Source organism: Microcebus murinus, chromosome 5 (genome assembly GCF_040939455.1).
Source record: "Microcebus murinus isolate Inina chromosome 5, M.murinus_Inina_mat1.0, whole genome shotgun sequence".
Classification (NCBI taxonomy): domain Eukaryota; kingdom Metazoa; phylum Chordata; class Mammalia; order Primates; family Cheirogaleidae; genus Microcebus; species Microcebus murinus.
In genome coordinates this window covers 61,157,945-61,181,983 of record NC_134108.1, presented here as the reverse complement: position 1 = coordinate 61,181,983, position 24,039 = coordinate 61,157,945, and positions in this window count along the sequence as shown.

The following is a 24,039-nucleotide window of genomic DNA, read 5'->3' as shown; positions in this document are numbered from 1 at the left end:
GATATTTGTATAATTCTGATTAAATGCTTATAATCAAAATTCAGTGAAGTTGAAATAGCAGGATTGCCCAACTTTAATAACCTCTATGCTTTTAGAAGACCCAACATGTCTTTAAGGAACCATCTAGGAAAGAAATCTTTCAAATATACTGCTTTTCCCAATTATAAAAGTATTTTTTAAAACCTGTTTTTATTTTTATTTGGTAGTGCTCATGTACAAAATATTATGTGTGTGCGTATATATTTATATATACACATACATTATAAATCAGAAAAGTAATAATCCAAACAGTAATATCTACCCCACAATGTAAAAATTTATCTTTAAGCTCTGTGTACTCCTAACTGACTACATAAATCTTTCCCTGTAATCCATTCTAAGTTTTTGGTTAAATATGTTTCTCATTATCATTTTATCATGCCTGGCATGTATTGGTGTATTGTTTAGATCTAACTATTTTTTAACATTATATAAGTAGAATTATAATTTACATATTCTCCTGTCACTTGCTTTTTACACCATTGTGTTTTGAGATTTGTTCATGTTCAAGAACAAAGAAGCTTTATTTTCACTGTTGTATAGTTTTCATTTTATGTAAGATTCTGACAATTATTCATACTGTCTATTGATGATGGATATTTGTGTGTTTTCTCTTTTTCCCCCCTATTGTACATAGTGCTTCTATGTACAGTCCCATAAAATTCTGCAGAAGTATGTTTTCAAGAGTGTCTGTAGGGAATAAACTAAGTAGTGGATTAGTGAGGTTAGAATATGAGTATTTTTTACTCTATAGTATAATGTCAAACTATTGTCAAAATAATAGATCAACTGTTCATGATGTTTGGATGCTTCATATCTCACTGATGACTAATATTATCAGACTTCTTTATTTTGCAAACCTGGCAAAAATGTATGTGTACATTTTGTCAGTCATAAGAACATTTGCAATTAACTTAACAAAAATAATACACTTTTTCATATATAAAAATAAATTCAAGAAAATAAGTTTACCCAGTAACTTAACTGTCACTAACTCAGAAGAAATAAGGGGAGAAAGGCTCTATTTTAAAGCATATATAACATAAAAAAATAATTATAGTACATATATACTATATATATGCATCTATGTATGTATGAGTTAATATACACACATACATGTAGACCCACAACCATTAAAAATTACAATCTATTGAAAGAATGGATTAGTACACTATTTTAGAAGAGAAACTTGTACTAAATACTTTATACAAACACACAATGACTGAAAGTAACAGCCAGTTGATTACTTCAATAGACATTTGGTCTCTTTTCATTACTTAAGAGACGTTTTCTGAAATATGGCTTTTAAGCTTTCAGTTTATAAGTTTCTGAGTTAGGCCAGTGTGAATCACAAAGAGCCAATTAGTACAAAGCAGTGGCATTCACAATTCTTTAATATTTCCACTAAGCTTATTTGTCCTGTGAGTGAAATAGCTACTGCTATTTGCTCAGAATTAGTGGCCATGATTGGATTGGCTATCAGAAAGCCCCTATGTCTGTCACTAATTCTAAGCTGTAATCAAACAGTGGGGCTGTGGCAGAACCAGTATGCAATAATTAGTGGCAGCCCTGGCACAACTTGGGATAATCTTAATGAAACTTACAGATATCACTATGCTAATTAAAGGGAAAATGCTAGCTGTTTTTCTTCCTCTTTTTTTCTTTTATGTTTTGGTTTGGTTTAATAATTTTGTTCACTGTGGTATAATTTATTGCTATAAACAATATCAATGACCAGCAGATGTTATTATAAGATATATATATGGAATATTATTCTATAAATAGAAGAAATAATCTAATGGAAATCATGCACCACTAAACTGGTCTAAGAGACAATAAATGTTCTTTCCCAAGCTTTTTTCATAATCTTTCTTTAGAAGTCTCTTTTGTGTACCCATTTATTTAGAAATGGGTACAAAGAAAGAAATGAATCTAAATACAATCTTGAAATTTCTTCGACTGGAATTCCCTTTTCAGTTTTGTGTAATCATCTAGTCTATGATCCTTACTTTCAATGAGGTAGTCTGCCTTTATGCGTTTATTAATGACCTCAGATACTACATTTAAATGTAAACATTTCAATCCCATTTTCCTTTAACTTTTTCTCTAATGTGTATTTCTTGACTATTTTATTCCTGAAATATGTGTATACCTTGCCTATGGTTACTTTTTTGAGGATTTTCCTTCTCAAATTCTGAGGGTTCCTCTTCTTTACTCCACTAGATAAATTAAGAATTCCCTACCTTTCTCTTCTTAGATTTTATATAGCATTATCATCCCCTAATAAACTCACCACTTCCTGTGGATTGAACTACCACATGGATTAATTTACACATGTATAAATTTCCAATATTGCTCTCCTAGCAGACTAAGCCATATATTTGTTATTTAACCTCTCTACCTAAACACTGACAGACATCTCAAACCCCATATGTTTCGTAAATCTGTTTGGCAGTATGTAGTAAAAACTGAACAAAGGAATACTTTCAGATCCAGAATTCCACAACCTTGTCTAACCTCTAAGGAAATGTATGCAAATGAACACACACACACACACACACACACACACACACACACACTATATATATATATATATATATATATATATATATATATATAATGTTCATAATATTATTATCAATCACTTGTAACTGATAAATTATAGATAACCATAGAATAGATATAGAATAGATGTATAAATTTAGGTAAATTAATAAAATGGAATACTACACAGCACTGAAAACATATCAACCATTGCTAGGCTTAATAATATCAACTAATCTTGCAAACAAAATTCTGACTGAAAAAATTCAGCATAAAACTGTGCATAATATGTGATTTTATTTATAGACAGTTCAAATAGGAAAAAATAATATTTGATGTTAAAAGTCAGGATACTTTTTCTCTTTGAGGAAGAATATAGGTAGCTGGGGAAAATTGTAAGTGGCTTTTTGTGGGGCTGGCAATGTTTAATGTTTTCTGTCTTGATAAAGGTGCTGGTTCCATGTACCGTCACTTGGTGAAAACTGATTAAGATCTACAATTATGAACTGTGCACTCCTTTATCAGTTATACTTCATAAAATTACTTAAAAATATCACTTTAAAAATGGTAATAAATTTCCTCTCCACACTACCAGAATAATAATTCTCTAATCATGATACTGCTCTGCATGAAATCCTTTCATGTTTTCCCATTGACCTTAGATTGAAATTCTGAATTTCTTAGCATAGAATAAAATTTCCTTCATAATCCAATTTCTTCCTAGATCCAATCTCAACTTCTACTCTGTTTTGGCCAAAATAAATCACTTTTCTTATATTCTGCTTTTTAACTAATTTTTCTTAAAGTTACTGTTATGGATTCCTTTTAAAATATCATGTTTAACAACTCAAATATTACTGCCATGTAGTCCACCTTGACTTCATGATGCAGTTAGGCATTTTTCCATTACATTCTTATAACATTTGCTGTACACTTCTTCTGTAGCAGTAATTATTACTTCTTTTTTCAATAAAAGAGTAATGGGAAATTGCACACAGGCTGGACAACAGGGCACAATGTCTTCTATATATTAAGGAATATACACTAAAATGGAGGAAAATAATAATTTACAAGATTTTACAGACTACATTACTTATTACCTATTGGATAACTGGGGAAAAAACAGAAAGAGTTCTTAAGAGACTGGTGTAGTTATCAAGGATATTATATTATTATACTATAATATTTATATTATATTAATGATATTATCATATTATTCACTTTGTATTAATATTGCAATAACATTCCATGAAATTCAGCCAAAATTAATTATGTGACTTTATAGTAAGTTAGGTAGATATATTGGATATATTGATTTATATTTCAAAATGTATTCAAATAATTCAATTTGTCTTATAAATAAATTCAATCCTTGTTCTGCCATTTACTCATATATATTTTATCTATGAAATTGAAACAACAGTGTCTATCTTAAACAAGTGCTCTGTGATTTGAAAATAAACATTAAAAGTGTTTAGTAGTATACACACTGGAAAATCCATAAATATTAACTATTGGGATTTCTAATAAAATGGTGAAGTTGACTGGATTAAGCTATAAAATTTAATGAAATTGCTAATTTGGAAATCAAATATAGCAATTATTTAACTCCTGATGATTATCAGTATTTGTAGACTCTAGTCCTCTTTTTGACATTCTAACTTCTACATTTTCTGTTACTGAATTTTTTATTTTCTTATGTTTTCCATGATTTGTCTCTAAATGTAGGTGGCTTTTGTATAATAATGAAATTGGCTGGGCTTTGTCCCTGATGCCTGGGTAGAAACCTCAAACCCCCCACCCACGAGGATTTCCTGAGTCATAGGAATGTCTATGTTACTCACGGTGAGACTCAAGGACCACACCTGAGTTTATGCTAATGAAGTGACTCTTGGTTGGTCCCTGGATTGTTTATGCTAATGAGATAACTCAGGATGGGGGCAGGCCACCCTAGAAGGACCAACCATGCCATTAGTGGATTAGTGGGTTGGGACATTCAGCTATGTGATATCAGCCTGTTCTCTTGGGGGGGGGGGCTGTGGATTGAGTTGAACTAGATAGCCAGTGATTCAATAACTTAAACTTTCATAGTAAAATCCTAGTAATAGGTCTGGATACTAAAGGTCGGATCAGTTTCCTTGTCAGTGAGAAACATGGATGTGAGGACATGGAAGCTTCTCATTTGGAACTCTCTGTGACATTTCCATATTAATCTCTTCTTTTGGTTGGCCCTGATATGCATCTTTTATAATAAAACTGTTATCAAGATTATAGCACCTTCCTGAGTTCTGTGAATCATCTAATGAATTATCAAATTCCTTAGAGGTTAATGAAAACCTCGAAATTTGAGTATGAGTGCTTGTGGCTGGTGTGTAAAGTTGTTAGGTCTTGTGGAGGTTAAACAGGTGGCAAGGAGATGGCTAAAGGTGGAGAGCAGGAACCAAATTGTAGCTAGGAACAAAACCACTGCTAGGAACTCTTCCCTGGTGGGAACATACATAATAAAAAGTTCCTGGTAACCTTTCACTGACTTAGAGCTCCTTGCCATCTAATTAGCATAACATGGTTGGAGCTTCATGGAGAATTCCAGAAAAGACACGTGCACAAAGAGAAATTGTTATATAATCTACCTTATTATCTGTTATATAACACCAACCTGTCAAATTACCCCCAAAGCCGGGAAACAGCAACCAGTCCTGCTAGGGGAAACATCAGGCAAACTAGTGGGCTTATAAAAGGTAACATATGCTCAGCCTCAAGCGTCTTTCTCCACTCCTGGGGACTGACCTGTTCCACTCTCTCTGGAACATACTTTCCCTCTGTGTAGCTTCCTTTGCTTTCATTCTTTCTTTTATGTGATAAACTGTTTGTATTAAGTTTCTCTGTTTGTGACCACTCTGTCATAGGCTGGACTGGGTGCCAGTACTCATTCTTGACACTGGGAACTGGGAATCAGGGAACATCCACACAGACAAACCCAACAAAGTGGAGGCAGTCTTGTGGGAAAGTCCGCCCTTACCCTGTGAAATTTCACCTAACTCTGGGTAGTTGTGGTCAGGATTGCATTGCAGTGGCAAACCAAAATGCTTGGCTGGAGGAAGGTTACATAAATAAAATAATTTTAAATATGATAAATACAATAGTACATACCAGGTCTAAAGGAGGTATCTTCAACTGAATCCCAGTTATAACTTCCATGCAGGACTGTGAACTCAGCATTGTCAGCACTTCTAATTTAAAAGGGGAAGGGTGAATATTTTTATGTGAAGTCTCATGGTTTGTAAAATGTTAACAATACCTAATTGAAAATATGTTTTGGGCCAAAGAAAACAAAATTTGCTAGACACAGTGCTTTTACAACAAAAGTATGTCCTCAGTCTTAAAAACTTTGCAGAATGTTAAGTTTAAGTGGGGAGAAAAGGGCTGGAGGGAAGAAAGCAGCAAAGGAAGGGAAGAAAGAAGCAAGGGAGACAGGAAGCCATAAAGGAGGAAGAGAAGGCAAGTGTGTTCAACTGATGGAAGGAAAATGGCTGGACCTAGAAAACTTGACAAAACTTTATTTTAAAAATATATTCTGGGAATTCCAATTTCAGCTTTAATATGGAAAGACCCTGGAAGTAATCACACCTGTCATTACAATACACAGAAAAAGTATTAAGCAAATTGAAAATCAACTATGTTTTGAACACAACTGAGATCTCATGGAAAACCAACACCTGAAATCTCCAGAGACAAGAGAACACAGAGTCACAGTCAAGATTTGCATTACTGGAATAGAAGCCTCTGGAGTTATAATTTAGTAGGAAAACTTAAGATAATTTTTATGAATTGCCAGAGACAGAGTATAGATTAGCATCATAGTAAGAAATTCCCAAGGGTTGCAGTCTAGGGGAACTTCACATCTTCATGTGGTACATATGGGAATCAGGAAGTCCACCAGGCTCTCTTAATGGGGTTCTGCCTCTAGCAGATCCCCAGGAAGAGTAAACATATATGCATAAAGAGAAAACATCAAAATGCATGCACCAAAAAGAGAACCACACAGAGAAATAGACAAATTCCCTATTACAGTTGGAGACTTTAGCACTGCTCTCTCAGTAATTAATAGACCAAGCAGGCAGAAAATCATAAAAGGAATAATGGACCTGAAGAAATATGTTCTGATTATTTAATTACTTGTTCATATATTTCTACCATCATTCTTCTACTGTTTCATGAATTTAATATAAAATTTCATATGATTATAAGATACACTAACCAAGCAAAAAATATAAAACCCATTTTATTCTTTCTTTGTTTATCAAAACAGTGGTTTTTAAAGGAGAGTCTGTAAAAAAGCTATCCTGATGATAGTTTTATGATATGACAAAAATAAAATGAGCTGTTAAAAATCTAGAAGTAATAAATGCTGAATATTCTAGGTGACACTTAGATTTTATAGATGTGTATTTAATGCTATTAAAATACATTTATTGTTTATTTTTGTAAGAAAAATAAATTCTTATTGTAAGTTTAAAATGCCATAATCTTTAACCAATTTCTAATTCAATCAAACAAGTGTTCCATTAAATCAACAATCAAAGAATTTTTAAAACAATTTCTCTTACTTGTAGATTCTTAGGGTAATTATCGTATTATTCAGGATAAGTAATACTGGCTACCACAGCTGACGACAGCCAAATTCCTATTGAGTTATCATTTCTATCATATGTATCTATCATAGGCATATCAAAGGCAGATAAGGCAGCAATCCTGGAAGGCCCTCTCAAAAATATTAATTTATGATCCAGACTCTATGCAACTAGTAGTTTTGCTGATAGATGAATGAATTGGGAGAGAGAAAGAATGGAAGATTGTATGAGATTGTGAGAATCAGACATAATTCATGCCCATGTTCCATGGTCTGAACTCAATTACTGTACATGGAACCTCTTAGCAGGTCAATATTGTTGGACATCCAGCATTACCTCTGCCACAATCAGAAAATTATTCTTAAAACTTGCAGTGATATCTTTAAAGCGACACTGCTTTACTTGTGATTTCAACCAGAATTTATATTAATAGTTTCTGCTAGTTCAAAGATGTTAAAAATTCCAATCACTTCCAAATAACCTAGGGTTGGATTTGAAAGATAGAATATATAATTTGAAAAAAGTGTAATTTAATCCTGTAAAAACTGCCTTGTAAAATCACTGCCAAACATAAATTTGATTACATAAATTTTGTGATATATTGGATAATGTTTACAAGCTTCCTACAAAATGCGACAGATTAGAATGAAAGACAGGAATATCCATATCAATGTTCTTCCCTTTATTTAAGTGTAAGCCATAAGAATTGACCATTTTCAAACTTGAAACATCTACAAATATTATTATTTAACATTTTTTGGAAAGAATTTATTTTTAAATTTTATATTTCTTATCTCCGTATGCAGCATTAGTTAGCAAGTATTTTTTTTAAATCTTTTTTTACTCAAAAGACATCTATAAAGTGATTGATATGCACTAAGTTTGTAGCCAAAGGTTGGGATCACACTGCTTTAAAAATTTTTAGAAAGTTGTTCTAAATTTCCCTAGCTCATGTAATAGTTTCTTTTTTGAAAACTAAAATCTGTTTTCACAATATGCTTATCTCTAATTTAAGTACTATATTTCTTTCAATTTTTTCTTTGTAAAATTATGACAGCAGTAGAATAAGATGAAAATGTGCCACATCACCACTTACTATAACATTCTCACTAAATTTACAGGTGATTTCCCAAATTATATTTATATATTGAAATAAAATGTTATTAAGGGAAAAGCGATGTTTTAATGTAATTGGATTTAAATGTGAAGGAAGCAATGACAGTTTTTTGCCCAGGTTAAATGGCTGACAAAGCTGTTTTAAAACAGTCAGGATTAAATGAGTCATCCAGTATAACAAATGTGGTCTTATTCTTTGTATCTCCATCATTTGAGCTCAGCATGACAGTAGATAATATTAGGGGGTCAGAATTAGCTTTCTTTTCAACAATTTGAATGACTTACTGAGAAATGTCCAACTTACTAAAAATGCCATTTAATACAACAGGATAACTTGATTATTACATTTACTTTTAGTAAATAAATACAAACAAATTTACTGTTGAGTATACAATTTATATACAAATATTTAAGAATTGTGTTAATATCTGCACTCATTTCAGATCATATTACAGAACTAATACAAGAGAAAGGCAAAAAAAAAAAAAGAAAAGTTTTACAGAGATTAGAACTGAGATGCCCTTCAACTTGTTAAAGAGTTCATTTTTCCTTTAGTTAAAAAGAAGCATTTGAATAAAATACATAAATATTAAAAAGGCAATTATCGTTTGTTACCAGGACGACAGAAATGAAGCACACGATAAAATAATGGGAATAATTTACAGCTCAGTGGGACAACCATAGAGACAATAATCTAATGGAAAAGGCACATTTATTTAAAAGGAAAATAAGATCTCTTATCTAAGCCCGTCTTTCATTTCAACATTAGAACACCAGGTGATAGCATAGAACCCCACATTTCAAATCTTTCAAAGAGGTTTTCAGTAATTCATGGGTGATTAGGAAGTAACTTTACTGTACTTTAATGCAAAGACATTCTTCTGTTAAACTATTCAATTCTATTTAGGAAGAAAATGTTTTTGCTTCCCTAAAACCTTTTGATGTTGTGTAATAAATGATGGGTCCAGGCAAAACTCTTTATGCTGTACATAGGGCTGAATCAACTATTAAAATCCATTTAGGATGAACACCCAAATAGAATAACCTCTCCAAATAGAACCCCAGAAGTTACAAAATACTTTCATTCTATGCAAAAGCATATATTTAAAATTAGCTGAATCTGCCATTTCCTCTGATGATAGCAAATAAATATTTTGAAGAATCTAGTAGTCTGAGAAATAGATTCATTTGTAATTCAAGACCAGATGAATATAACACAAAACTAACATCAAGAATATAATTGCAGAAACATGACTGGAACTAATAATAGTTCTATCATGATGTATGCTTATCGTTTAAGTCAATAATGCACATTCAAATTGGGCTCTGGCCTATTTTTAATAAAATTGGGCCACTATTATATGACAAAGACCTGCATTCTCACACAGATTAAGTAGCCACAGTAACATGACAACAATCCATACTTTGTACTTTGGAGAGTTTATACAAATCTGAAAATGTGTGGAACAATTATGAAGGAGGTCAGCTGGCATTCATTGACTCATGAGACAATTGATTACCTTTTGATTGGATACTAATGGCTGCCCAATTTTCAAGGCATTAATAACTCATAAAGAAGGAAGCTAGCCAGAGGACAAATGCAGTTGGGCTTCACAAGTATGGAAGGTTGGCACAAAGGGGAATTTTTATTTTAGCAATGATGCATGTCAGATTATCTTTTGGCTTATTCTTGGCTACCTACACAGAAAAATAAAGTAGGTGAAATGAAAGAGCTCTATCACTACATGACAGTTTAAGAAAATGAGCAAAAAACTTAATTCTGTTTTGTGGCTTTGTGATAGATTGCAACATGATTCTTCAGGGTGGAATGGAGAAAATATGTTCTCCTACTTCAGCTCAGTATGTATTTATATAAAAGCATCCTCCACAATATTAGAAACATAAGAGAAAGTCACCTGGATGACCAGATTGTTTGAGAGTCTGTCAATCAACCTCAGGAATGACAGAGGATATTAAGGTGGTGATGTCAGGTCGCCCAGAAGTGGCAGATAAGACATGGCTATGATGGAAGAAAATGCAAATTGTGACCTTTAGAGAGGCCCTGTGACACTCTGCTGACCTACCTGAACCAGAATGGAGGGACTTAAATGGCATTGGTCCCAGAGACTCTGAGAATGGGATCTGTTATTATAAGAACTTGACTCTGTCTTCAGCTTAGTGTGGCTAGTAGTAAGAGTAGTTCAAGATAACTTAGACTCTTGTAAAGGCACTTCCTTTCTTTAATATTCTGGGGATTTTAAAATTTGGATAAGTTAGTTTAAATAACTACCGCCAATGCACAAATGCAAAACTTATTAGAAATAACCATTCATTTTATTGAAGTACTTCAATGTACATTATCATATATGATCTTATAACAGCACTTGTGAAATAGGTATTATTGTCCCAGTTTCTCATACGAAGCTAAGAGAAGTTAGGTAGTCTATCCATGTAGGAGTGTATCCACACCACAAATCCATGGCTATCTGATTCTAAAGTCTTTGTTTTATTATACCACGTGGCTATTGAGAAACCTGGAAGAAAATTTCATCACTACTTTCAAAAATCATTATTTACCATCCCTCATGAAGACATAGGTAGGACATAAAGGAAAAGGCTATTTTTTGCTTAAGAAATAACTATTTCCTTTTTTATGTTTTCTCATCAAAAACTTGAAATGTGAGAACAGTTAACACAAACTTGGTTGACCTCAAGATCCTTCAGGAATATTTTGTGATTTGACTTTCATGAACAAAGAACCAGTGAAAAAATACAAAACAAACCAACGAATGTGTAATGGTGCTGACAAGCATCTTGCTTAGCTCCCTACCCTTAGGAGACTGTCATCTTGTTTCATTGTCAGTTTATAAACATCATCGCTAAATGGAAAGCAGAGATAATTCATTCAGTTCACTTAGGAAAACCTTGAACTTCAGGTCACCTAAACTAAATCTGTTTAAATTTCAGAAGTAATGAGAGAGCAAACATAAAATTATAGAAAATTCTAATGCTATTTTCATCCCAGGGAGTTCAGAATTACATTATGCAGAGAATATAATTAACTCCACTGAATTCTACCCTAAGTAGCATGTTAGAAATGTAGGATTTATCATTAGCATAAATGGAACAAAAATACAGGGCTGAAATAAAGTATCTGCAACATTGCCATCAACAGCCAATGGGAATGAAAGAATCTTGTAAAGGCATGACAGGTCAAAGGAAGTGATGAAAGCTATAATTAAAACCATAAACTGTAAGTAAAAGAGCATGTAAACTAAAGAGCCATTTAGTCCATGGGTGAAAGAATCCAGAATAATTATATCCAGCTAAATGAAGAGCTACTGCTTTCTTGCAGGCTCAGGCTAGAACAGAAAAGGAAGTTTTCTAACAAGAGTCAGGAAATCTTCATTCTCTGTTGAGTCTGTTTTGATTCATTTCTGGTAAGAATTTAAATTTCCTGTTTTCCTTTCTCATGTCTGTAGGTTAAGACCAATCCTATTTCCTTTATAGACACATTAAAAAGGTAAGTAAAATAAAATAGTTTAAAAGATGTTTGGAAGAAAGGCAATAAAATATACCATGTTTACCCAAAAACAAGACAGGGTCTTATATTTATTCTTCCTCAAGAAGATACCCTAGGGCTTATTTTCAGGGGATGTGTTATTTTTTTTAAGTACCATATAACAATCTACATTTATTCAAATACAGTTAAATCATCTTCTTCTGGAACATCATAACTCTCCAAACCCCGAATTCCATCCTTAATTTCTTACGACTCTATTGCCTTTAGAACCATTGGCCCCGATCTCTCATGTCGAGAAATAGAGCTCTCCTGAGGCAGATGAGAAGGGCTGCTCATCTTCTTTACCACTCTGCCATGAAATGCATGGTTTGTGCAGTTATGCTGCGTAGCCATGCCCATCACTAGATCTTGTTTTCAGGGTAGGGCTTATATTGCGCAAATGCTTAAAAATCCTGCTAGGGCTTATTTTATGGGTAGGTCTTATTTTCTGGGAAACACGTTAGCTACATTTCATTTCTATCAAAGCAGCAAGGCATGATCAAAACTGCCCAGAGACTAAGGTAGAAAAAAACTCAGATTTGTATTTTGTTCCTACTATTAATTAAGTGCCAAAATTAAATCACTTAACCTCCTAGAATATGTTTTCTTATATGTAAAGTTCAAATAAGGGTAAAGTTATGGTTGTATGAAGCTCACATGAAAAAACGTATGTAAATGTAATGTGGAAAATGTAAAAATCTAGAAATAATGCAGATAATTTTAAAAACTCATTGCCTATGGTATACAATAGGGATGGTAATGACAAATGTATGTATGGAAGGCAGGTGACTATGGAAACTTGTATGTTCACATCGATCCGAAAACCAAGTGATGTCATGCCTTAGTATCTCTCCATCTATTAAAAGTCTATTTTAAACATAGATTTTCATTTTATGCTAATTGGCTTTACGGTTTAATAACTGCTAGTTTCATATAAATTCATGGTGAGAATCACATTTTAGAAAGCATTAATTCCTGCTTCTGTACAAGGATATTGCTACTGTCCTATATTTTCAAAAGATGAAAGGAGAGCTTAAAGGTAAAAGCTGCAGACTCTCAAAGGAGAGACAAAACAGGAAAGTTACTTTGAATAATAATGAAAAGAATAATTTTGGAATTTCCTTCTCAAAATTTCAAGCCTAGATATCACAAAGTAATACATTTGCTTCATAATTTGTTTGCAAGTTCTTTTAAATCATTTTGAAGATGTATGATTGCTTTGGCAGTGTCCTGAGAGCCTCCAATACCATCTGCAGATGTGTTTCCTTTGGCCTATTCAGTGAATCTTTTCATAGAACAAAAACTACATTTCCAATTTCCATTAACTTCTGTGGGGTTAGAATTGGACCTATCGGCATTTAACTTACTTGTCTGGATCTTGAAGGCATTTGAGTTTGCACCTCTGAATACAATTTGGAACCTAAAACCAAATACAATTGGCCCTTGAACAACGAAGGGGTTAGTGGCACTGATCTCTTACGAAGTCAAAATCTGTGCATGACTTTTAATTCCCCCAAAACTTGACTACTAATAGCCTACTCTTAACCAAAAGCCTTACCAATGAAACAGTTTATTAACACGTATTTTGTAGGTTGTATGTATTATATACTGTTATTCTTACAATACAGTAAGCTAGAGAACAGAAAATCTTATTAAGACAATTATAAGGAAGAGAAAATGTATTCACAATTCATTAAATGTGAGTGGATGATCATAAAGGTTCATCTTGGTCATCTTCACACTGAGGAGGCTAAGGAGTAAGAGGAGGAAAAGAAGCAGCTGGTCTTACTGTCTCAGGGTTGGCAGAAGAAGAAGAAAATTCACATGTAAGTGAACTCCTGCAGTTCAAATTCATGTTATTCAAGGGTCAACCGTAGTCCTGAAAGGAATGCAAGTTATAATGTCCATTAAATGCACTTAATACATTTTGAACAGATACTTTCCTAATTGCCTTGAATGGGTTCCAACTTCTTTTTTATTCTCTATTTTATTATTTTCAATCTATGTGGCATACATGAAGATAATTTATTTTCCTTCTTGAATACTCACAAGTCATTCTCGGGAATGTGAATTTGAGCATGAAAAGCAGAGACCCTTCTCCAACCATGTCTGAAGCAGGCTCCTGTCCCCTAGTACCCCATAGATTTTAGTCTAATTTGAAAGCACCTCTATTTTATGCTAATGCATTTTAATGATTTTTTTATATATATTTTGAAATAACAATGACTCAATCCTATTTTCTATGATCCTGGGTTTATAGATTTTAAGTTTACAGTTGTGGTACTATATTACTGGAAAAAGATTCTCTGCACAATGTTTATAGATTACTAAATAATGGGAATGAATTCCCCTTAAAAGTGATGGTGAAAGCTGTTAAGGTGTTTTGCTTCCCAGAATACCACATCTTTCCTCTCTATCCTCAATCCTGACACTAATTCAAACATTTAGGCCAATTGGTGTTTTGTGCTTTTTCTGGCTTTAGTTTACAAAAACCTTGGTCTTTAGAGAGGCTGGTTGGCATAAACAAAGCATTTCATAAACTATCAAGAGAGATCTAGATTGTACCTCTCTTTCTGACAAAGATGATCCCAAATAGAACACACACACACACACACAGACACACACAGACACACACCCTGCATATTTCCCCCAAGTAGGAGAATAACAAAAAGGAAAGTAAGAGGAAAAAAATTAGCATTTAAATATTGGTAGGTCCAGTGCCCTGCTTTATTGACAAAGGATGCAGGATGCAGAATGAGAATGAAAGATTTTCATGTTCCAGAGTGGCATAGGAATATCAAGATTCCACATGCTTCAGTAAGGTAAACATAACACAGAACTCCACTCAAACTGAAGGAGCGTGGGAACAGTAACGAGAAAACATCTCAATAGAAACTTATGTGGACCAGAGAGTAGGTAGTGAATGTGATGGTGAACATCTCTCCAGGTGCCCCTCCTACAAAGCCTTGGCGCTATGGAAGCTTTTTCATCCCTAAATAGTTCGCTCAACCCTGGGAAAAAGGAGGTTGCCTTGCCTGAGAATGAGTTTCCACTGAGTGGTTAATAGGGGAAAAATTAAAAATAATTTGATTATAGAAAATTGTTTTATATTATGTACAAGTGAGGCTTTTTTGCAGAATTTTATATCTATAATAGAATATTATTAATAAAAATCAAAATACAAAAGTCAAAAACATTTCATAGTTAAGTATTACTAATTGTATTCTAAACATGAAACTTTATAAAAACCCAGGTGTAGGGTGAAGTAGTTCCTTCTGCTTTTTAGTTATATCTACATCACCGACTTCCAATGTACTATAGAAGCTAATTCACATACTAAAATAATCTAGTATTAAAGAGAAATATAGTACCATTTTCAATACTCTTCATATGCTGATGGTGAATACTTGAGGCTAGTTGTAGACTATATATATCAGTTAGGTTAATGAATTTAGTATGATCCAAGATGTGTAGATATTAAATGTAAAGTATAGTGTTATTGGGTTTGAACATTTAACCAAGCACTAAAACAACCTCAGTGAGCTTTGGTCCAACACCATTTCAACCTCAGAAGAGTGCAACACTCACTGTCATCATACACATGGAGCCAGAACATTTGGGTCCACTTAGTCTTTGCAAATGAGGTGTCTCACATCTTAACTTCCAAAACCTTTAAGCAATCTCTTTCTTATAACATGAATCAAAGGTCTATTGGATGTCTTCTGAACCATCTGGGTGAGTTAAGGGTAAAGGAATCTAAAATGTACGTATTCATTTTATTTAAAATACATGTGGGCTTATAAACCAATTGAAAATTACTTGGCACAAATGTAGAGAAACTTGGCAGAAAATATTTCCCTGAACCCCAAACTTTTGACAAAGTCCAAATGCAATAAAAACTGTGCAGATTTTTAGCCATGAATTGATAAAATAGTCAAATAACAATTTAAAAAAGAAAATACATTGAACTGAATTTGAAAAAGTTAGATCTATTTAGTCAAACAAAAAGTAGCTTATGGACAGGCTTATGTGCCTTTCTAGAATAATGGATCTTAACTTTTTCAGGGCATACTTTTCTAGCATCTGATTACATCTGGATGGCTTTCGTATGCCTCCATGAATCAGGCATTTCTTCCTATTGTCATTCTATGAATGGGCTGCAGAAGCTGAAAGTAGTATCAAGTACCCTCTTCCTCCAATGGAAGCATGGTACATGCGCACACACATATATATCCGTGTGCACATACACACACAAAGAAAAAAGCCTCTCCCCCAAAAAGTAAAAACAACTCTCTGTAATTGTCCCTTGGGTATTATGACTATATATTCATATGCACTGTGCTTGTAGTTTATTGACAGGAGCAGTTAACAAATTTTTAATTTTCTTTTTCCTTCCACTGAGAGTTGCCATATAAAATGCAAGATGTACATCTAAATTTGAATTTAAGATTAACAGCAAATAATTTATTTTGGTGAAGTATGTCTCATCTAATACTTGGGACATGCTTATATGAAAAAAAATTAACCCTTTATCTGAAATTCAAGTGTAGCTGAATGTCCTATTTTTCTTTCTACATTTGAAAACTGTAATTCCAACACCTATTAACAAATGCACTTATAAAAGACAATATTTCAATGAATAAGTAGTTCTCAAGCTTGTGCCATGTAGTTTTTTAAGAATAAAGAGATAGTCTCTCCTGGTACTTACACTCCAGTTAGGAGACATAAGACTAACATTTGAGGAATGCAATATAGGTTAACTGTTAAATCGTGTCTATTATCTATAATGATGTTTATGTATAAAACACTTAATGATGCCTACTATATATACTTAAAAAAATTCATGATTGATATGCACTTTGAAGAAAATGAGAGATTTATCTGTACAGAAGAGATATGAAGGAACATTCAAGAAAAAGAATCAAGGTTGAGATCTCAGGGGAGATGATGAGTACAATATGTTCATGACACATTGCAGATGGTCAGAAGATGGAAATAATATTAGTTAAAGGTCCTTAAAACTAAATTAGGAAGGCAAAATATATTTATATTCAGTCATTAAGTATGGAATGTCTGATTTCCTTAAGTACTACATTTGACAGTTGATATCTCTGACATTTCACTTTGACACTTCTTGTTTTTGTTTTTTGATTTTTCTTTTTATTGTGAAGATACATCCTCATTCTTTCGAAAGCACATTTGGCTTGTGATTATCTGTCATTATGTTTTTTAGAGCAATTTTTGTGACACCATGGATAAGTCAAAAATTCATGTTATTTTTGAATTTGAGTTCCATCATGGAACAAAAGCAGTGCAAACAGTTCGAAATATCAGTGAAGTGTTTGGGAAAGATGTGACTAATGAACACACAACATACATCAACAGTTTGAGAAGCTTCATTCTGATAACTTTAATCTTGAAAATGAGCCACGTGGGTGACCTGAGACCAAGGTGGATAATGATGAGCTGAAAGCTGTAGTGGAAGTGAATCCATCTCAGCCTACACGTGAATCAGCTGCAAGGTTTGACATTACTATTCCAACAATACTGGACCATTTGAAACAATTGGGCAAGTTAAATAAGCTGGATAGATGGGTTCCACATGAATTAAATGAGCATTAGAAAAGAAATCGTCTTGAAGCTTGCTTTTCTTTGCTGTCACGACACAAAAGCAAGCTATTTTTGCACCATATTGTTACATGTGATGAAAAATGGATTCTTTTTGACAATCTCAAGCACAATGGTTGGATGATGATGAAGTGCCAATACACAGACCTAAACTGAATATTCATCGAAAAAAACCTAATGGTGTCCGTTTGATAGTCCAGTGCTGGTATTATCCACTACAGCTTCATGAAGCCTTATCAATCTATTACAGCCAATGTCTACTGCAACCAATTGGACAAAATGATGAAGATGTTTGTGATTAAGCAGTCAAGATTTGTCAATAGAGACAGGCCAATATTCTTGCAAGACAACTCTCTACCTCACGTAGCAAAAAAACTACGCTGCTCAAACTTTAGAAACTGGACTTGGAAACTCTCTGTCATCTACTGTATTTACCAGACTTTGCATCAACTCACTACCACTTCTTTCAGGCTTTAGACCACTTTTTGCAAGGAAGACATATTCAATTCTCAACAAGCTGAGGAAAACGCCTTTCACAACTTCATCGCCACTCACTCTCCAGACTTCTTTGCTGCTGGCATAAGCAAGCTACCATTAAGATGGCAAAACTGTGTCGATAGTTTGGGCCCACACTTTGATTAATTGTACTGCTTCTTGTTAGAGATATAATAAACCAAACTTTTGATTCAAAATCGGACATTTCATATTTAATGACCTAATATAATGTCAATGCTTCCTTTCAATCATCTATAAAAGATACTGTTTTACCTCCAAAACAGAGTTATAGACTTTAAAAGTCTTATAATATTTAACTCTCAGCAGTACTTATCCAGAACTGAATTTGAGATAAGCAAGAACATGAACTATATCCATTCTCTGTATTCCTGTTTCTTAGCACCATGCCTAGGCACAGTGTTCAATGTTTGCAGAATGAATTAGAAAAACAGGAAGAAAAGGAAGGTATCCAGAAAGGAGTGACGGAAGCAAGGACAGGAAGGAGGGAGGGAGGGCTCAAGAAGAAAGGTAAGGAGGAAGGACGGAAGAATTCTTCAAGGTAGGCAGATATTTTAGTAGTTAAACAGATAAATTATTTTAACTGTTAAGTTGATTTATATTTCTAAGGAGTGAAATAAGGAAATATAATTTCTAAGATGCTAATTTCACTCAAACAGAAATTCTGCTACCCTTTTAATCCATTTATTTTGTAGAATATAACTTTAAATAGAAACAATAGTAAAGACTTTTAAAACGTATCCACCAAGGTTCCAACTAGGCATTTCTATTAAAATCACTCTTCAGAAATCACTCTTCCATCAAAACCGAAATTAAAATACAACTAAATATATTTAGAGAGTAGTTATTGTAAAGTTTTTAGTAGTACAATTTCTAGGCATTTTAAAAGGCTAAGAGATCAGTACTTATGTGTACATGTAGTAGTAAAATTCAACGAAAATCAAGCAGGTGGGAGCGGGGAGAAGGGGATGGGCAAGTTCACATCTAACGGGTGCAATGTACACTCTCTGGGTGATGGACACACTTATAACTTTGACTCAGACTATACAAAAATAATTCATGTAACCAAAACATTTGTACCCCTGTAATATTCTGAAATTTTTAAAAAATGCACAGAAAATATGAGAGGTAATAAATGATTATTGTTATTTTTTTAAAAGATAAGGATCATCAGGTAAATATGCAATATTCATTGCAGAGTCTGGAAGTGCAGATGGAACTGTGTTTGCTCTCTAACAGATAGCTTGTCGTGGTGTGTTGATGTCAGCAACAAGTTTAAAGGTCACTGCTGTAGCTGACAAGATACAGCATCTCACTGTCAATCAATGAATTTTTCCATTATGATGAAGGAGATTTGAATATTTGTCCCGCTCTTCAGGTTTTCAATCTCAAAGTCATTATTTTTACCATATACATATGTGTTTAAAGATTAATATTGCTTTTCTCCCTTGTCCTCTGGTTTCTATCAGGTGATTAGCATGTCCCTTGAGAACTGGTTCTAGTTGGATAAAGCCAAGAGATATGCCAACATCTCCTGTAATCGACCATGTGGATTTTTATTAAATACAGAAGTAGACTTTTAAAAAATGAGATTGGAAGACTCTGTGAAAATTGGCAGAATAGAAAGGATTCTGGCTATAGTTTTCAAACTCAAAGATTGACTGATTTTGTCCTACATTAAACACTTGATAAAAGCCCCTTTGTGGGCATTTCCACTACATAAGAATAAAGTAGAAAAACAAGTCCTATGATATCAGAACCTAAAAATTCTGTGAAAGAAAAATCTTCAATCTCCTTCATTACCCAGGCCAGTGGCTACCAGTTTTGCCATCTGGAAGGGCAGAGCCAAACCCCCATTATACAAGAATGAGTATTGCACTGACACCTTTTCATTTGGGGGTAATGATTTTATAGTATTTATAAGAAATACCAGATGCTTTTTTTAAAAGTCAAATGATACTAAAATGTATAAAGAATACATTTCTTAAAACCCATTAGAATCTCATCAAGAAAGAAAACCAGACAGAACATTATTCTAGTTCTTTCTATGCATGTTGAAAAATTAGTTACATGTTAATACAAATTATTTTCTTAAAATGACACCATATTCATACATCCTATTAAAGTATTAATTTTAATATTTCTTGATTTTTTAGGAGGAAAAGGAATTGATATAAAATTGAAGTGTCAGATAAGTGGTTTTTTGTTTTTTATAAAAGAATTATAATGCCCAAGATATTTCTTTAATGTTAAAAAGAAAAGATTGAGATATACTAAACAGCTGGAGCCATTATTTTTTTCTCCAAATTTCTATTTTATGTTATGCAAATAATACCTCCTACAAAGAATGAGAAAATCAGCATTCTTATGTTTTTTCCCTCTCTTTCTACCATTTCTTACTTTAAAATGGTTGTATCTTTATTTTTAAATTATCATAGTTTATAACACTTGCATTTTTTTCTGTCAGCATAAGGCTCTGAGTTGTTTAAGATCAATTTTATATCTGAGTAAGAGATTCAATATTTGCTATCAGTTTATTTTTCTATTTCTATAATTTATTCCTGATTTTTAAATTGAGTTAAGATCAATTTTATATCTGAGTAAGAGATTCAATATTTGCTATCAGTTTATTTTTCTATTTCTATAATTTATTTCTGATTTTTAAATTTCGATTCACTTCCTAATTAGCTGGGTTGGAACAGTAAGTGTTTTAGAAGGAACTTAACAATATTATTTTTTCCTGTGCCCTTTTGTGTCTCTGGTGGTAATTGGTTACCACCTTTATAAATATAAATTACCTTTGAACTTGAATTATAAATTGGCTGTTTTTTAGATATTTTCTCCTTGGAATTTTGAAGATATACCTCCATTCTCTCCTGATAGTTAATCTAGCTATGGAAAGTCTGAATCAAACCTGATTTCTCCTCTTACATTCACTTGTTCTTTTGCCTGTGTGCATGGAAATTTCTTCAGTTACCTTTGAAATTCAATACAAAACTAGAATATGTCTCAGTATGTACAATTTTGTATTAATTTTTCATAAAACATGGTGTGACCTTTTATATTTTTAAAATAAGTTCTTGATTTATAGCAATATTTTCCCTAGTATATCTGTGAATATATTTTTGCAGCTTCAATGCTTTTCAACAGAAATAACACTCATATTTGTGATATATTTTTCTGTATTTTATATCTTCCTAAGTGCCCTAATATCTTTGTCTTTTTTTTTCCACTTGCATTCAAAATAATAATCCCATGCCTTTCTTCTATGGCAGTTGAGAGTCACCCTTATTTTTTCCAATCATGTCTTCTCTCAATTCATTCTTATTCAATTAATGATGTTGATTTTTTTCTACATGTTTCTACAGGTCAGAAATAGAATTCTCTATTTTTACAATGTACCTTTGAATTCATATTCTACTGAAATAAGTACTTGTTATATTTTTTTAAGATGAGAGGTACTCTCAGAGAGCTTTTTTTCCCCAGCATGTTATGGGAGCACAAATGATTAGGTTATGTATATTGCCTTTGCCCCACCCGAGTCAGACCTTCAAGCATGTCCATACCCCAGACAGTGCGAACGGCACCCATTAGATGTGTATATACCCATCCCCTCCTCCCCCATCCCATCTGTCTGGCACACGATGAATGTTACTATTATATGTGCACATAAGTGTTGATCAATTAATATCAATTTGATGGTGAGTACATGTGGTGCTTGTTTTTCCATTCTTGTGATACTTCACTTAGTAAAATGGGCTCCAGCTCTATCCAGGATAATACAAGAGGAGCTATATCACCATTTTTTGTGGCTGAGTAGAACTCCATGGTATACATATATCATATTTTATCAATCCACTCACATATTCATGGGCACTTGGGTTGTTTCCACATCTTTACAATTGTGAATTGTACTGCTATAAACATTCTAGTGTAGATGCCGTTTTTTATAAATGGCTTTTGTTACTTTGGGTAGATGCCCAGTAATGGGATTGGTAGATCAAATGGTAGTTCTATGTTTAGTTGTTTGAGGTATCTCCATATTACTTTCCACAGAGGTTATACTAGTTTGAAGTCCCACCAGCAGTGTACGAGTGTTCCTGTCTCTCCACATCCACACCAACATTTATTATTTTGGGACTTTTTGAAAAAGGCCATTCTCACTGGAGATAAGTGATATCTCATTGTGGTTTTGATTTGCATTTCCCTGATGGTTAAAGATATTGAACATTTTTTCTCATATGTTTGTTGGGAATTAGTTTATCTTCTTTTAAAAGTTTCTGTTCATGTCCTTTGCCCACTTTTTGATAGGGTTGTTTGATTTTTTTTCTTGTTGATTTTCCTGAGTTCTATATAGATTCTAATTATCAGGCCTTTATCAGATGTACAGCATGCAAATATTTTCTCCCATTCTGTGGGTTGTCTCTTTGCTCTAACGATTGTTTCAACCATAGCAACAACAAAAATAAATAAATAGGACCTGATCAAATTAAAAAGCTTCTGAACAGCCAAATAAACAATCATTTCTTTTTTTAATCAACAAATTTGATTCCTTATGTTTTACCAATCATATTTCCTTCTGTCTGCTCTTTCATAACATCTTTTTTAAGTAGTCATGTAGTTATAACTGCAACTAGGCTATGAACAATTAATGTTAGAACGCTTGAAATATTTACTCGTTAGTTTTTATTTTTTTTTTTAAACTATCTCTATAAGATTTCAGTGCATTTGTAGGTGTCTGTATCCTATTTTCAAAGGATAGGGGGCACACTAGTAGTTCCATGTTACTATTAATTTTACATGAATGTATTGAAAATACAAAGCCCTAGGTGGATTTTCTCACTTATGCTAAGATCTTCAGGTTCCATCCTCTGTTGAAGAGCTTCTATTCTCTCTCCCTTTCTCTCTGTCTCTCTTTCTCTCTCTGTTTGTCTCTCAGTCTCTCTATGTCTCTGTTTCTGTCTCTGTGTCTCTCAATTCTCCTTTCACTACCTACCTATCTGCATATTTATTCTCCCTAAACTCTGGCCAATTAGTGATAATTTGTATCTCCCCTACTTCTCAGTCAGAGTTAGATATTCCATTAAGAGCTTCCAGAATGATATGAGCTTTTCTGTGGCTTTCATGTTGTAGAGTTGATGGCATGAATTTGAAGCTCTTGTCTTGTGTGATTCCTAAATAGTATAATATTTGTATATTAATAAGTTCTATGTTTTAATAATACATCAATTAGATTTTAAAAATCTACAGATATAAAAAAAATTAAAATTTAGAATAACAATTGAGTGCTATGAATGATGTTTTATTTGGAAATTATATTGCTGATCAAAATGTAAATGTTTTGCTAACTGCTTCATACAGAATTTTTGGTTTTGGAAAGATGATACTGTCTAGGACCAGGAGATGGCTCATTTGTCCTACTATTATTCTATTTGAACTATGGCCTTTCTTGGATTTAAACATATGCATTAAGTGCATTGCATCTTATTTTTTCATTATTTAACAGATTTGATGTCGCAGCAACTATGTATACTGAACTTACTTGACAGTACTTAATTGTAATGTGGTCCACACTATGCTTCAGTATATTTCTAAAGTAATTATTTTTATTAATTTCATTGAAATAGAGAAACAACTCTTAAAAATTGTATAGACTTATCACATACTGCAGAGAACATTGGCTCTAGTATTTTTTTTTTCAGTCTTTGTACCTCTAAAGATATGTAAGTGAAGGTATCAAGGCAAGTTGATAAACAGTTAATCTGAATTGAGATACACAGAGAAGTGCTCCAGTGACATCATAGCTTCCATTTGCAAGTATGTGCTATTTACAAGTCAAGTGTTGGGGAGAAAAAGTAAAGAAAATTAGCTACAAACTGAAAATCAGACTTACATAGGAGTTTAAGACCTTCATATCTCAAAGCATATTCTAAGGCATTTCAATTTATAACTTGTATATTTGTACACTTTCTTCTTAAAGTCTAGTATTCTTTAAATTTGTTATCT